The sequence below is a fragment of the Pristis pectinata genome, chromosome 1, assembly GCF_009764475.1.
Source record: "Pristis pectinata isolate sPriPec2 chromosome 1, sPriPec2.1.pri, whole genome shotgun sequence".
Lineage (NCBI taxonomy): Eukaryota > Metazoa > Chordata > Chondrichthyes > Rhinopristiformes > Pristidae > Pristis > Pristis pectinata.
Window position 1 is genome coordinate 117627965 of NC_067405.1, and position 16772 is coordinate 117644736.

Here is a 16772-nt window from a genome sequence, read left to right on the forward strand (position 1 = left end):
TCTAGCAGTCAATGTAGGTAATATTAGTTTAAATCATTTATATAGCATTTCATATTTGAGACATTCCCTTATCCACTGTTAATACTCTATATCAGTAGTAGAATTTTAAAAAGTTTCCTTTATTAAGAATGGGTACGGAGGGTTACAATGAAGGAAAGGTACGAAGGGTTGGATGGAGAAGGATGGAAGTCAGTGTGACTGAACCATAAACAGCTGCATGAGTGGGTTGGGGTGAATGGTTTCTGCATTGTAAATTCTATGCAATAACTACCCAACAGGTTATACAATATGCGGTCACTTAGATCAGTTGTATACAAGCTAAGACTCGACAAATAGGAATTTATCTGCCAACAAAAAAGGAAGTTGTATTTATAGAACATAGAACACTACAGCACAGTACAGGCCCTTCGGCCCACAATGTTGTGCCAACATTTTATCCTGCTCTAAGATCTATCTAACCCTTCCCTCCCACATAGCCCCTATTTTACTATCATTCATGTGTCTATCTAAGAGTCTCTTAAGTGTCCCTAATGTATCTGCCCCCACAACCTCTGCCAGCAGTGCCGCACCCACCACTCTCTGTGTAAAAAAAAACTTACCCCTGATATCCCCCTTACACTTTCCTCCAATCACCTTAAAATTATGTCCCCTTGTGTTAGCCATTGTCACCCTGGGAAAAGGTCTTGACTGTCCACTCGATCTATGCCTCTTATCATCTTGTACACCTCTATCAAGTCACTTCTCATTCTCCTTCTCTCCGAAGAGAAAAGCCCTAGCTCACTCAACCTATCCTCATAAAACATGTGCTCCAATCCAGGCAACATCCTGGTAAATCTCCTCTGCACCCTCTCTAAAGCTTCCACATCCTTTCTATAATGAAGTCTTTCTCATGTTCAAGATACTTAAGGATCTCTTCTCTGGCCTGGGGGCCGGGGTGTCCTTTCTTTTCCAAATCGATCGTCACTTTTGAAACTAAATTGCACTCCAGTAAGACAGCATCTGGAATAATGTATCATCTCCCTACTTAAGGAAGAAAATACTTGCGATATGGCGGCACGGTAGCGTAGCGGTTAGCGTGACGCTATTACAACGCCAGCGATCAGGGTTTGATTCTCGTTGCTGTCTGTAAGGAGTTCGTACGTTCTCCCATGTCTGCGTGGGTTTCCTCCGGGTGCTCCGGTTTCCTACCACATTGCAAAGACGTACGGGTAGGTTAATTTGGGTTTAAAATGGGCAGCGCGGACTCGTTGGGCTGGAAGGGCCTGTTACCACGCTGTGAATAAAATTTAAAAAATTTTTTAAAAAAATTTGATAGAGGGACTGCAAAAAAAGTTCACCAAATTAACTCCTGGGATAGCAGATTTATCCAAAGAGGAGGGTGAAGTACATTGGGCTTGTATTCTTTAGAGTGCAGAAGAATGAGAGGTGATCTTACTAAAAGAAGCAACATTCTAAGGGAGTTTTACAGGGTAGATGCAGGGATGATTCACCTACGTGGCGAGGTATCTAGAGTCAAAGGTCACAGCCTCCCACTAATGGATTGGCATTCAGGACAGAGATGAGGAGAAATGTCTTCACCCAAAAGGTCATAAATGTTTTGAATTCACTCCCATGAGGTTTTGAGGCTCAGTTGCTTGATTCAAGACATTTTTGGATATTAAAGAAACCAAGGGCTATAGAGTTTGTTAAGGAAAGTGGCATTGCAGTGAATGGTCAGCCATGATCTTATTAAATGGTAGAGCCTACTCTAAGCTCTTCTGTTTTTGAATGTGTTTACAGGATTGTTAACGTACAGAGATGAGAACTAGAGTCAATTAGGTTAAACACTAGAATAAATATCTAATATACAATGGTTCATTAGTTTATGTGCAAGGTAGTTTGAAATAAAATAATCTTGACAGGTCTTGGATTTTATCCAAAGTAGTGAAGATGTGTAATTTAATAAAAGATGAAAGCTTCTCAAAGTATTCTCTGGTAAATGTTACCATGATGCTGTAATTTATTTCCATGGCTATATGATATAGATTCCTGAAATCGTACCAGCTGCTTGCCAAACTTGTGGTAGGACTGACCAGATTTAGAAACAACTGCAGCCTCACCCATCTTTTACTTGTAGATGGAGAAGGACTTGTAGCAATGAATAGTAATGTTATCTGTGTAAGTTTAATATTGTCAATGTTATCTTCCTTGTGTACAGCCTTCCTTGTAATCCAGTACCAATTATTAACAAACCATTCTCCTCCCATTACAGCTGGTTAATATTTCATCTGAGCTATTTCCACTAGATAAAAGGAAGAAATTTGGCCTTTGTGCATTAACTTCTCTATCTAATAATATAATGCATATATCTATAACAAGCTTAACAAGTCATCAACAATAACAGGGAATAATTTTAGTGGTGGCAGCAATAGGATTTACCTAAGGATTGGAGACAAGCAACATACTTGCTTTATCATTAAAGTACAATGGAACAATATTTGACAATAAAGTAAATAAAGGGATTATTTACTAAATTTACTGAAGTAAATTGACAATAAAGTAAATAAAATTAATCCAACATGAACCATTTTTTCCCCTCTTCTAATCATATTAAATTCTAGCGGAGTATGTTTGACACTCCAGCTGCATTGATGCTGTCTTTCCCTGCTTAGGACCAGGTAACATTAATACAGCATAAAGGGTCATTGGTTTGGACTGGGATGCACAGCAACTTCTTCACAATGCCTTATGAATTTTTGGAGTTTTCTATCCCAAAGAGTAGTTGATATTAAAGAATGTGATCAAACCTTTTTTTAACTCAAAGAATCAGAGTTATAGGGTTCACACAGAAATGTGGAAATCAGAGGCCAAGGTTGACTGAAGACTGTGACCCAAAGCAGCGGAGAGATTATAAACTATGATCAGAGCAAGACATGGAACCCAAACAGGAGAGATCATCATATGAAGAGGGGGGATTGGAGACAGGTTGGGGGACTGATGATGGCATGGTGAACTACCCCCAGCTGGTAAGGAGAAAGGCCACAGCCCTTGGGTTCAGTAGTATCACCCTCTCCTTAGCCAAAAGCCACAAATTTCCAAAAAATTTGTGAAATCCTGCCTAACCAGTGTTAAATCTACCTTTACTCTCTGGGTACTCAGATGTTGATGATATTCAGGACTGAGACTAATAGTTTTCTGGACAATATATGAATCAGAGGAATGTTTATTGAATGGTGGAGCAGGTTGAGGCTTGTATGGTCTATTCCTGCTTGCTATTCCTCATGCTCTTGTATCTTTCTGTCTGTAGATTATCACTGCTAATGGAGCCTCATCATTTAAATGATCAAAACACCTCCAGCTATCATATTGGTTGACGGCTCACTATTCCACCTCCATTAGAACCATAATTGTGAGGCTTGGCAGTGGGTTGGGGTTCAGACTGTTTTACATCTCAACCCACCCATTTTGGCAGATAAAATCCCCCTCAATCTGTCACTTTAGCAAGGGCACTGTTGGGTAGATAAACCAGTTGATTGCAAGCGTTACCAAACAGAATCTGACATTATGCCACATAACAGATTACCAAAAAAAAACTAGGTCAAAGAGGTTTTAAGGTGTGTTTCAAAAGAAGAGAGGGGGTAGGGAGATAGAAAGATTGAGGCAGTTGCCAGGGAAAGAGATAAAGTCACTGGCTGGTACATGAATATTGGATATCTGCCAAGTTGTTCAACAAGTTGGGGATGATGGAGGGCCTGAGAGAGATGGTAATGATGCAGAACTGGTAATTGGTGGTAGTGGTGATGATGATAAAGAAGAACATGAGGATAAGAAATAAGGTGGGGGTGGGTGTAGGGATCGATCCCTGAGGGAGTCTAGAAGCAAGCATGTGGGACCAGAATGAGAAGCCATTGCAGGCGCTTATCTAGCCAGGGCAGAATAGAAAAGAATGCAAACAGGTAGGCAGCAGTAGAGAGATGCTGGAGGAAGTTGTGTTGTCCACCAACTCCAAGGCTAGAGATGGTTAAGGAGATGGAGGAGGGATAATTTACCATGGTCACAGTCACATAGGCGAAGATATAATTGAACAGATTTATAAGCTGCAATCCAAAGACTATATGGAGCAATGCAGCATGGATACAGGCCCTTCGGCCCAATGAGTCCATGCCGACCATAGTGCCCACCCAGCTAGTCCCAATTTCCTATGTTTGCCCCATATCCCTCTAAGCCCCACTTCTGCATGTACCTATCCAAGTCCTCCTTAAATGATACTATTGTACCTGCCTCAACCGCTTCCTCTGGCAGCTCATTCCATATCTTTTCTGCACTTCTTCCAGTTTAACCACGTCTTTCCTATAACGGGGTGACAAAAACTTGCACGGTACTCCAAGTGTGGCCTCACCATTGATTTATACAACTGCAACATAATGTCCCAACTCCTATACTCAGTGCCCTGAGTGATGAAGGCCAGCGTGCTAAATGCCTTTTTCACCGCCCTGCCTACCTGTGATGCCACTTTAAACAAACTGTGCACTTGTACTCCTAGGTCCCTCTGTTCCATTACACTCCCTAGTGCCCTAACATTCATAGTACAAGTTCTACGCCAGTCTGACTTTCCAAAATACATCACCTCACACTTATCTGTATTGAAATCCATTTGCCACTCCTTGGCCCACTTCCCCAACTGATCAAGACCCCCCTGTAATCTACGATAATCTTCTTCATTAAGGTTGGAAAGTTGGGCATTTGGAAATGCAGTTTTATGTGACTTTGGGAGGAGAGTTATATCTTGAGGTAGACTCAGTGGGCCATTGTGTTGAGAGGAATACAGATCCATGGTAGTACTCAGAAAGCTGTCACTCTCACAATGACAGTAACAAGGACACGAGGCAACAAAGTCAAGAGGGTGGCTGGACTGAAGAAGAATAGGAGGGCAGTAAATTCAGAGGAGGATGAACCTGGTGAATTGAGACAGTGGTTGAAATCACTGAGGGTGAGAAATTGCAGAGGCTGGGAGAACAAATCCAGGAAGATATCTTGGTGAGAAACTCAAGAGGTATGTGATTGTAAAGATCATGAAGTAATACCCGTTTACTAGAATTAACTATGCCCTAACAGTTCTGTCGTGTGTCTGGGCAAACAGCAATCTATGTAGAGAATACATCAACTAATTCATAGTGATTAAATCCTTAATATTAACGTTCAAGACCTTGAAATAAAAACACATTTCCATTACATTAATGCTCTCCCAAACTTTAAGGTAGTTACTAGTTTTGAAATGACAGAGGAATTACAGCATTAATCCTGCATACATCATCACAAATTACTCCGTTGATTGAAACTCCATGACTGGAAAGTTTTACTCATTCTGGAAAGCTATTTCCTGATTGTTGAATACAAATACAGTATGGAAAAAAAACTTACCCAGCAGTTGCACATGCCCTCTGGAAAAGAATTAGCTGTTATCCTCTCTTAAAATATCACTTGCTTTTGCAATGAATTCCTTTTATGGCACCAAACTTTTAAAAGTAGCCTGCTTGCTTGGGCCTCTCAACTGAAATTCTTCATGAAGATGGTGCTTGGCTGTACAGGCATCTGTACTGAGCCTCTGTGACTGAGGTACTGGAAACCCTTGCACTGTGCCTCTGCAGCAGATTTCAGAGATTGAATTGCTAATCACAGCAGAACTGTTGCCAGCATCAATGACTAATTCTTTTCTGCTATAAGGGAGTTTTAGCCAAAAACCCATAAGTGCTTCTATTATACATCTGACTGTTGTTATTTTAGAAAGCTAGTTGAATAATATGCATCAGGTCACATGAAAATAATAAAATAACGCATAAAGTAGAAACCATTTTGCAGTGAATTTAGCTTCAGCCAGTGTGAGGGCAAATTTTTCAACTTTGTCACAGATGCTTAGTTTTTAAAATTTTATTAATCCTTTTTTCTAAAGTGGAAGATGCATTTAATATTTTGCTTAAAAAGTTCAGACAAAATGAATCATGTACTTTACCTGATACGAGGAATCACAAAAGATCTGATGGCCACACGAAATATAAATCAACATCACATTTTGGTGCAAATTTCGTTTTTAAATTCTGTGGTGAAGTGATTTAAGGAATTATTCCTCCTTCATATTTGTGTGTGTGTGTGTGTGCACGCGCATGTGTGTGTGTATGTATAGTAGGTGTTGGTGAACGTTTGTGGAACTTCTATTTTCAGGCAGATTTACTGTGTAGCAGGTTAGTCAAAAAAATCAAAGTGGATCTAATTCTGAGAAAGTCAGGCCTACCTTGTAGCAGCAGAGCAAGGCAGACAACTGTTAACAGCTTTGCTAGACACAAATGCTTTCCTACTTAGTGGGATCAACAGAACAGACAATGTTAATCAGTGGAGATAACATCGATGCCAGTAAATAGGGAATCTTTAAGGCTTGCCAAATGCTTATGATCATCAACTCCAAGTCCAAGCACCTCTGTATTTTTCTTACTTGCTTGTTAGTGCTCTTTGGAGTCATAGAGTAATACAGCGCGGATACAGGCCCTTCGGTCCAACAAGTCCATGCCAACCATGGTGCCCACCCAGCTAGTCCCAATTTCCTGTGTTCAGCACATATCCCTCTAAGCTCTGCCCCTCCATGTACCTATCCAAGTACTTCTTAAATGATTCTATTGTACCTGCCTCAGCCACTTCCTCTGGCAGCTCGTTCCATATGCTCACCACCCTCTGTGTGAAAAAGTTGCCCCTTGGGTCCCTTTTAAATCCTTCCCCTCTCATCCTAAATCTACACCCCCTAGTTTTGGACTCCCCTACCCTGGGGAAAGGACTGTTACCGCCTACCTTATCTATGCCTCTCATAATTTTAAATTTCTATAGGTTTGCCCCTCATTCTCCTCTGCTCCAAGGAATAAAGACCTAGCCTGGTCAATTTCTCCTTATCACTCAGGCCCTCTAGTCCTGGCAACATCCTCGTAAATCTTTTCTGCACTCTCTCCAGTTTAACCACATCCTTCCTATAACAGGTAATCAAAACTGTACACAGTACTCTAAGTGTGGCCTCACCAACGGCTTATACAACTGCAACATAATCTCCCAACTCCTATACTCAATGCCCTGACTGAAGGCCAGCGTGCTAACTGCCTTTTTAACCACCCTGTCTACCTGTGATGCTGCTTTTAATGAACTGTGCACTTGTACTCCTAGGTCCCTCTCTTCCATTACACTCCCTAGTGCCCTACCATTCATAGTACAAGTCCTACGCTGGTTTGACTTTCCAAGATGCATCGCCTCACTCTTATCTGTATTGAAACCCATTTGCCAGTCCTTGGCCCACTTCCTAAACTGATCAAGATCCCCCTGTGATCTACGATAACTTTCTTCACTATCAACAACACCTCCTAATTTCGTGTCATCCGCAAACTTATTGATCAAACTTTGTGCATTTGCATCCAAATCATTTATATAAATAACGAATAACAAAGGTCCCAACACTCACCCTTGCGGCACACCTTCTATCACCGGCCTCCATTCCGAGAAATAACCTTCCACAACCACCCTCTGTTTCCTACCTCTGAGCCAATCTTGAATCCATCTAACCAGCTCTCCCAGGATTCCATGGGACCTAACCTTCCAGACCAGCCTGCCATGCGGGACCTTGTCAGAGGCCTTGCTAAAGTCCAAATAGACAACTTCTACTACCCTACCCTCATTTACCTTTCTTGTTACCTCTTCAAAAAACTCTAAAAGGTTTGTCATGAATTTCCGCACACAAAGCCATGCTGACTCCCCCAATCAGACTCTGTCTATCCAAATGCTGGAAGATCCTGTCCCTCAGAATTCCGTCCAGTAACTTCCCCACTGCTGACATCAGCCTGACTGACCTGTAGTTCCCTGGCTTGTGCTTGCTACCCTGCTTAAAGAACGGAACAACATTAGCCACCTTCCAGTCTTTGGGAACTTCACCAGTGGCTTGAATGTTGTTGTCCTGGAGGTATGGAAATAGCTGTTTTTAGAACAGTTCTGCTATTGGTGGACAAACCCAAAATTGAAATGCCTAAGTCTGTTTATGCCAGAACATTAGTGAGAGCACAAGAGGTAATTTTTTTCCATTTACAGCAGAGGTCTGGACTTGTGGGAGTATAGACTGAGAATTGGGACTCGTGCTGTAGTTCTGTCTCTTCTCTGTGCAAACCATGAGCATGAAAACTGTCTAGGATGAGAATCACTCCAAGACATTTAACAAGCACTTCAACATCTATGCTGCTAATGAAGACAAATGTTTAGACCCTCCTGGAGTATACAATCTGATTCTGCTATGGTCAGACTTTTCTAAGGCCAGTATAATTCTGAATCCAGCCAAGAGGAGGTGCATATGTTGCAATGAATCTTCAACTTTGAACCTCATTGCCTTTTTCACTGACCTCCATGCTGTTTAGTGCTTCTTCCTAATACCTGCCAAATACATAAGTTGCTGACTGGAGAAGCAGAATTATTAGCTTGAATTATGCCTCCAAGCACATTGTGATGCCAACTGCTGCTGTCCTCTGAGGCTGAACTACTGATGTTCGTGGTCCAGTGAGAAAGTACCAAATTTATATGTGGCTGCCATTTATTGTCATGTTTCACCATGGGGAAGGGGTTATTTAACACTCTCCTAATTTTTTTGGGTGGTGCCAATGGACTTCTGTCAATGCCAGGGTGAGAGGTTAGTGCATATCCTGAAGAATTTCAGCCCTTCTGCCAGTACTCAGGAATTGAGATGCCACTCAGGAGTTAATAAATGAAGTTTAGCATTCAACTGAAGTCTCCCTCTGATGCAGATTGTATTCTTTTAATGCTAGTTGAAAGTGCACTTTAAGACCTATACTAACCTTCAATTCACATCAAGAGGAGGTGGAGTTTATAACCATTATAAGTGGTATTTTTCCTTTACCTCTAACATTGGGAATGGTGTTCCACTGAGCACATGTTTCTCACATTTTTAAAAGTATCTCTTTGTTCCCTAATCTGAGGAAGGAAATAATATTCGTGATTTGTATTCATGACTTGGATGAGGGGGTAGAAGGGTGGGTTGGCAGGTTTGCAGACGACACAAAGGTTGGTGGTGTTGTGGATGGTGTAGAGGATTGTCGAAGATTGCAGAGGGACATTGATAGGATGCAGAGCTGGGCTGAGAAGTGGCAGATGGAGTTCAATCCTGAGAAGTGTGAGGTGGTACACTTTGGAAGGACAAACTCCAAAGCAAAATACAAAGTTAATGGCAGGATTCTGGGTAGTGTGGAGGAGCAGAGGGATCTGGGGGTCCATATCCACAGATCACTGAAAGTTGCCTCACAGGTGGATAGGGTAGTTAGAAAGCCCATGGGATGTTAACATTCATAAGTCGTGGGATCGAGTTTAAGAGATGCGAGGTAATGATGCAGCTTTATAAAACTGGTTAGACCACACTTAGAGTACTGTGTCCAGTTCTGGTCGCCTCATTATAGGAAGGATGTGGAAGCGTTGGAAAGGGTGCAGAGGAGATTTACCAGGATGCTGTCTGGTTTAGAGGGTATGCATTATGAGGGGAGACTAAGAGAGCTAGGGCTTTACTCTTTGGAGAGAAGGAGGATGAGAGGAGACATGATAGAGGTGTACAAAATATTAAGAGGAATAGAAAGAGTGGACAGCCAGCGCCTCTTTCCCAGGGCACCAATGCTCAATACAAGAGGGCATGGCTTTAAAGTAATGGGTGGGAAGTTCAAGGGAGATATCAGAGGAAGGGTTTTTTACCCAGAGAATGGTTGGGGCATGGAACGCGCTGCCTGGGGCAGTGGTGGAGGCAGGTACATTGGTCAAATTCAAGAGGTTGCTAGATAAGCATATGGAGGAATTTGAAACAGAGGGATATGTGGGAGGAAGGGGTTAGATAGTCTTCGGCGAGGTTTAAAGGTCGGCACAACATGGTGGGCCGAAGGGCCTGTATTGTGCTGTACTGTTCTATGTTCTATGTTCTATATTCTCTGCTAAGTGGGGATATTTGATCCCTGGTTTCAAATAAAATGTTGCTGTGGTAAAAATAAATATGGTATTAGAAAGGCAAAACCTCCTTGCTTCCTGCTGAAATGTGCATAAGTGCCATGCTATTGTATGATTTTTATCAAAATCTAGATTTAAAATCAAGAGTGATGAATGGTGACCTGCATGCTGTGAACTTCAAATCATGCAAAAGTCTAGCGCCAGCATTTACCAACCAAGCCTGACAATTTTGTGTTGAATTCTTTCTGTGAAGCGATGCATTCTCCATCCAGAACTTCCAGTCCAGACAACAATCTTGCTGAAAAAAACAAGGTGGGTGGCTTGCATACTCATTAACCGCTTAGGAGCCCAATTTATACGTAAGAGTCTTCAATCCATTTAGAAAAATATCTAACCCTTGAGAAATTTAAGCATGACTCAAAAGCTATTGATGTAAAATTACATCGTGGTTTATATAAATAGTGTAAACTCAGTGTGATGTATTTGTTCATTTGTGTACTGTTGTGTCCAGTCTGAAAGGAACCTAGAATAACTTCAACACACCTTGTAGAGTTTCCCACGTTTACTGTGCATTTCTGCACACTCTGCATGTAAGAACTCACAAGGATATATACTCCACACTGGCGACAAGGAAGAATTGAAATGAATTGAAACTGCCTGATGTAGTGAAGTCACTAAAGGCATACTTGTGGTGAGGTGAGTCACAGTAATTTCAACATGTAAGATAGAAGCAATGGGACTGGAGTTAAGACACAACACAAGCAAATTACAGACCAGAGTTTGAGATTGTCAAGTTAAATGTTGTAATTGCTAAAGCAGTAATCATGCAAGATGGTAGCACCAGTCCAACTATGTCAGGAGCCTTGGGATTTGATAAGGTCCCTGTACTTATGTAGAAGAGATGGAGATGTTCTTTTAAGGCAGACAATATTGTTAAAATTGAGGGCAGGAATGAACTGGTGCCTGCTCCAGATGAAACCATAAGAGAACATAAGAAAGGAACCTCACCAATAGAGAGAGGCTCAGATACATAAGCCATTTTTGTCGACCTCCTGGCACCCCTCAGGATGTTTTATCTGATGATGTGCAATAGAGATTGTAGGATTACTTTAAACTGGCACCCTGGGGATTGTAGAAGTTGACAAAATCCTCTCCCTCCCTCTCATCCCACCTCCCTATTTCCCTCGTCTCCTGCCTCCACCTACCCTTCTCTCTGCATCCCTTCTCTGTTTTCCTCTTCCCTCTCCCTCTTCCCCATTGCCCAACCCTCCCCAGTCGACGGTGAGGCCGACTTCTGCTGTCCTTGGTGGTAGTGGATCGACACTGGTGAGATCTGCCTTAATTCCCATGGGCAGTGAAAGCAGTGGAAGACGGGGGTGGGGTGGCCATCACTGAGAATCCAGGCTCACTGGGTGAGGACCCTCATCCTGGGGGAGAATGTGTTCCGTGAACGTCTGGCCTTTGGGGTGGGGAAGGGTGGGGAAGATACTGTCAGTGCCTGCACAGGGAAAATTGGATGGCAGCAAGTATCAGAACTGCACATTGTTCTCATTCCCTATAAGGTTTTTACCTTATGTCTGTGAGGTTGCAAAACTTAAAATGTGGATAATAGTTTGGCAGGTACAGACTTGCTACTGTCAAGGGGATTCAAAACTTCATCTCTTCATACCTTTTCCCTCCAGGTAGAACTATGGTAAAGAATTCAGCTGTGCGTGAATGTTAGTTTGCTGCCCTTCAGTGTTGTTGTCTCCCAGTTTAAAATGAGGAAAAAAATCTTAAGGAATTGATCAAAGCCAAGAAAACTAACTGAAAAAGGAAAGAGATAAGCTCACGTCAGATCTGTTATAAAAGATCTATGGTCTAAGTATATTCCATTATATTTTTGGAGCAGAATTTTAAGGAATTTATGATTGGACTTTGGAATGCACTGCCTCAAAGGCTGGTGGAGGAAGAGACTCTCATAATATTTGACAAATATTTAGATAAGCACATGAATCACCAAGGCTGTCCTGATGATGAGTCTCAACCTGAAACGTCGACTGTTTATTTCCCTCCATAGATGCTGCCTGACCTGCTGAGTTCCTCTGGCATTTTGTGTGCGTTGCTCCAGATTCCAGCATCTGCAGAATCTCTTGTGAATCACCAAGTCTTAGAAAGATACAGACCAAGGGCTGGTAAATGGGATTAATGTAGATGGATACTTGATGGGGACATGAACAGGGCGAGCTGAAGAGCCTGTTTCTGTGCTGAATGACACTATAACTCTAAGAATAATTTACAGTCATTGGAATACCACTTGAATTAAAGGGCTCTAGAAATTTTTATTAAATGCCCACAAAATTATTTTCAATCTTCGAGATGCCATTTCCTCCCACCCTGCTGTGGAGCAGACAGTTGTGGGAAATCAACCTATTCTGCTGACTTTGTGCCAGTGGCCACTCTGGCCATTGAAGTCATTGTGGGCAGTGACAGCATCAGACACAGTTTCCATCACATGGCAACACTAGATGTAAGGCACACAGTATGTAACTGATGTCCAGCATTACAACAGTGGGCAGGAAAGCATGAAAAGTACAAATTCCACCCCCCTCCCCACACCCTGCCCCACTTCAGGATTGCAATTGGTGAGTGACTTCACTCCCTGACTGAGCAAAAATCACTGCTTCAATGAAACTTTGCCCTCTGCATTTGCACAGCAGAGTTCAGCCCTCTGCTCCTTTGCTGCAGCTGTCCAAAGGCTCAAATGGTCATGTTCTTCTCTCCCCAATATGGGCTTTGAGCCACAGTCGGGAATCGCACTGAATTATGCTCACCCCAGAAAGTTCACCGGTAGCACGGATGTTAGGTCCTGTTGATAACCTGCTGGGTTTCTGCTGAAGTATGAAATCCCATTGCTGATGAGAGAGGCCTGGATTTTGCAGTGGGACTGTCAGCAGTTGCTGCCATTGCAATGGGAAACAGCAACTTCTGGAATTCTCACATGCACAGTTAAACACAGAAATCCAGATGTGATCAATGGTTACCTGCCCTTTTCTACTTTCCTTTAACAATCTTATCCACAAGTCAGAGATCTGATGACAACCAGATGTAATTTTGACCTACTTCTGCTGTAAAATAACCTGAGTACATTGTTGTGCAGCATTAAATGTAAATGAATTTTTAAGCACAATGACTGCTTAATAACCACTGTGATGTCAATATGGGCATTTGGCCCATATCCTTCTATTCTTTTCCTATCCTTATACCTGTCCAAATGCTTTTTAAATGCTGTGATTGAACTTGCCTCTACCTCGTTCCCTATGCCCATCACTCTCTGTATGAAAAATCTGCATCTCAGAGCTCCCTTAAATCCTTACCCTCTCACCTTAAACCTATGTCATCTAGTTTTAGGCTTCCCAGCCTTTGGAAAAAGACTACGACTATCACTCCTATCTATGCCCCCCATAGTTTTACAAACCTTCATAATGTCACCCTTCAGCCTCCTGTGAGAACAAACCCAGCTCTTCCAATCTCTCCTCATAACTCAAGCTCCTCAGTCCTGGCAACATCCTTGTGAATCTTTTCTGCATCCTCTCGAGCTTAATCACATCCTTCCTATAGTGTGGTGACCAGAACTGCACACAGTATTCCAGGTGTGATCTCACCAACGTCCTATGCAGCTGTAACATGACTTCCCAACTCTTGTACTCAGTGCTCCGCCTGATGAAAGCAAGCATGCCATACGCCTTCTTCACCACTTTGCCTACCTGTGTCGCTACTTTCAGGGAACTATGTACTTGTATGTGCAGCACGGTAGCATAGTGGTTAGCGCAACGCTATTACAGCGCCAGTGATTGGGGTTCGATTCCCGTTGCTGTCTGTAAGGAGTTTGTACGTTCTCCCGTGTCTGCTTGGGTTTCCTCCAGGTGATCTGGTTTCCTCCCACATTCCAAAGACGTACGGGTAGGTTAATTTGGGTTTAAAATGGGCGGCGCGGACTCGTTGGGCCGGAAGGGCCTGTTGCCACGCTGTAAATAAAATTTTAATTTTACTCCTTGGACTCTCTGCTCCCCAGGGCTCCCACTGTTTCTGCCCTCGTTTAACTTCCCAAAATACATCACTTCACATTTGTCTCAGTTAAGTTCCATCTGCCATTCCTTTGTCCACTTTCCCAGTTGATCCTGACACCATTGTAACTGTCCAGCACACCACCAATTTTGGTGTTGCCCGCAAGCTTACTAATTTTGCCACCGACATTCTCATCCAAATTTTTAATACGTGTGACAAACAGCAGGGGACCCAGCACCGATCCCTGCGGCACACCACTGGTCACGGACCTCCAATCTGAAAAGCAACCCTCCACTACCATCCTCTGACTACTTCCACCAAGCCAATTTTGTATCCAACTGGCTCACTCACCCTGGATCCCATGTGATCTCACCTTCTGAACCAGTCCACCATGCAGATCTGTGTCCCTTTATATCCTTTCACAACCTGCTTCGCCATCTACTACTCCTCCAATTTTTGTGTCGTCAGCAAACTTACTTATCCGACCACAGACATTCTCATCCAAGTTATTTATACATAAGACAAAATTGTGTTCAAATCAAAATTGTGTTTTATTTTCTGTCTTGCTATCCGTGAGAATGTTTTATTGTGATCGGCCGCTCAACTTACTTAGTGCTATTACTGTTGCTGGATGTCAGAGATTGTAGAGAGCTGACGCCTGACTACAAGTGATATCAGGAACGGAAAGCCCGCTCCACAGAGGTTTCTAGATCTTAGTGGCTTTATCTTTATTTGAAGTCTGTGATGAGGAATGTCACAAAGCACAAGATCCAGGCCAAGCTTAATTTCTGTAAGCTTTTGAAAAGCTGGCATACAATATTTAGATCTAAGGTCTAATATAAAAATTTGGTTTATGCTCTTGATGAAGGCTTTGAGAGAACTCTCTGCAAGTTTGCAACTGCTGCAATGATTTATGCTGGTGCTGAAGAAATAAAAGACTGCAGATGCTGGAATCTAGATGAAAAAACAACAAGAAACAACAACAAAAAACAGCAGGCAGCATCCCGAAACAGTCAGAGCCTGAAACGTTTGACTGTTTATTTCCACAGATGCTGCCTGGCCTGCTGAGTTCCTCCAGCATCTTGTTTTTTCATTTATGTTGGTGCTAGAACCTTGGAGGAAAAAAAATTCTCCAGTCAGATATGGAGGCAGGATATTATGTTGGGGATTGTGCTAAGTGTAAATAAAGGTTGTGTTTTGTATCTAGTAGAAGGACCACTAAGTTTTCTACAGCCAGTTGAGCAGGGTAGGGACCTGGGTTACAAAAGTCTTGCTACAATAGCACAGGCAAAAATAGTGTGTGAAAATGTTGTTAGGATGATTTAATGTAAAACAGAGATACAGTGGGAGAGATTTATTTGAGTGTAAGCTATGTGGTGAAATGTCGATGCATGGGATCTTGTGCAGGGGCTGCTTTCACAGTACATTTGAGTGAGCACCTTGTGCATGATTTGCATGTTTGCCGTTTTTCTCTGTTGTTTGTCAAATATATTAATGATTTAAATGAGAATGTTGGTGGCTTGATTGGTAAGTTTGGAGATGACACCAAAATTGGTGGTATAGTGGACAGTGAAGAAGTTGCCTGAGGTTACAACAGGATCTAGATCAACTGGGAAAGCGAGCAAGGGAATGTAACTCGGACATGTGAGAAGTGATGAATTTTGGGAAGTTAAACCAGGGCAGGACATACACAGTGAATGCCAGGCCCCTGGGGAGTGTTGCTGAACAGAGAGACTTTGGAGTACAAGTACATAGTTCCTTGATATTGGAAACTTGGGTAGACAGGGTGGTGAGGAAGGTGCATGGCATGCTTCCCTTCATTGGCAGAGGCATGGAGTACAAGTGTTGGGTCATCAGGTTACAGTTGTACAACACATTGGTTAGGCTGTATTTGGAAAATCATATGCAGTTCAGGTTGCCATACTACAGGAAAGATGTGATTAAGCTAGAGAGAGTGCAGAAAAGATTCACAAAGATGTTCCCTGGATTGGAGGGCTTGAGTTATCAGGAGAATTTGGACTGGCTTGGTCTGTTTTCCCTGGAGTAAAGGAGGCTGAGAGGTGACATGCTAGAGGTATATAAAATTATGAGGGGAATAGATAGGGTAAATAGCCAGTGTCTGTTTCCCATGGTAGGGATGCCTAAAACCAGAAGGCATAGTTTAAAAGGGGATCTGAGCGGTAAATGTTTCACACAGAGCAGTTGGTATCTGGAATGAGCTGCCAGAGGAGGTGGTGGAGGCAGGAACAGTAATGACATTTTAGAGGCATCTGGACAGGTAGTTGAATGAGCAAGGCATAGAGGGATTGGAATTAATGCAGGTAAGTGGGATTAATATAAATAGGCATGATGGTTGCCATAGACGCAGTGGGCTGAAGGGCCTGTTTCTGCGCTGCATAACTATATGACTCTATCACACTCTCACACTCTCTCACACTCTTTCACGCACTCTCACACTCTCTCATACTCTCTCACACTCTCTCACACTCTCTCACACACTCTCACACATACACCTGTAGCAGTAGGTGGGATGGATGGCCGAGGGTGCATTGAAGAGAGGGCACTTGCAATATAACCCGAGGAGGATTGGAGATTATTGAAGATGACAATTTTCTGAGCATTTATGCTACTTCATGTATCCCACAACCTCATCATCCAGAATCCCTTCTACCTCGTGATGTGCAGATAGTATCAACATGCCTTGTGTCTTCCTCACTTCAGATACCCAAGAA

At 42.6% G+C, this 16772-nt stretch overlaps 1 protein-coding gene across 8 annotated transcripts in view; it reads right to left on the minus strand.

The window, feature by feature from the left end:
• The window catches only part of inf2 (inverted formin 2), an 80153-nt gene that overhangs the window by 49940 nt on the left and 13441 nt on the right, over nucleotides 1-16772 (minus strand). Inside the window, exon 1 of one of the 8 annotated variants that reach the window (XM_052018088.1) lies at nucleotides 5401-5560. The exons of the other annotated variants lie outside the window; for them this stretch is intronic. The gene's annotated coding sequence lies outside the window, so the exon portion shown is untranslated. Of the gene's footprint in view, nucleotides 1-5400; nucleotides 5561-16772 lie in introns of those variants that run through there. 8 annotated transcript variants of the gene reach the window in all.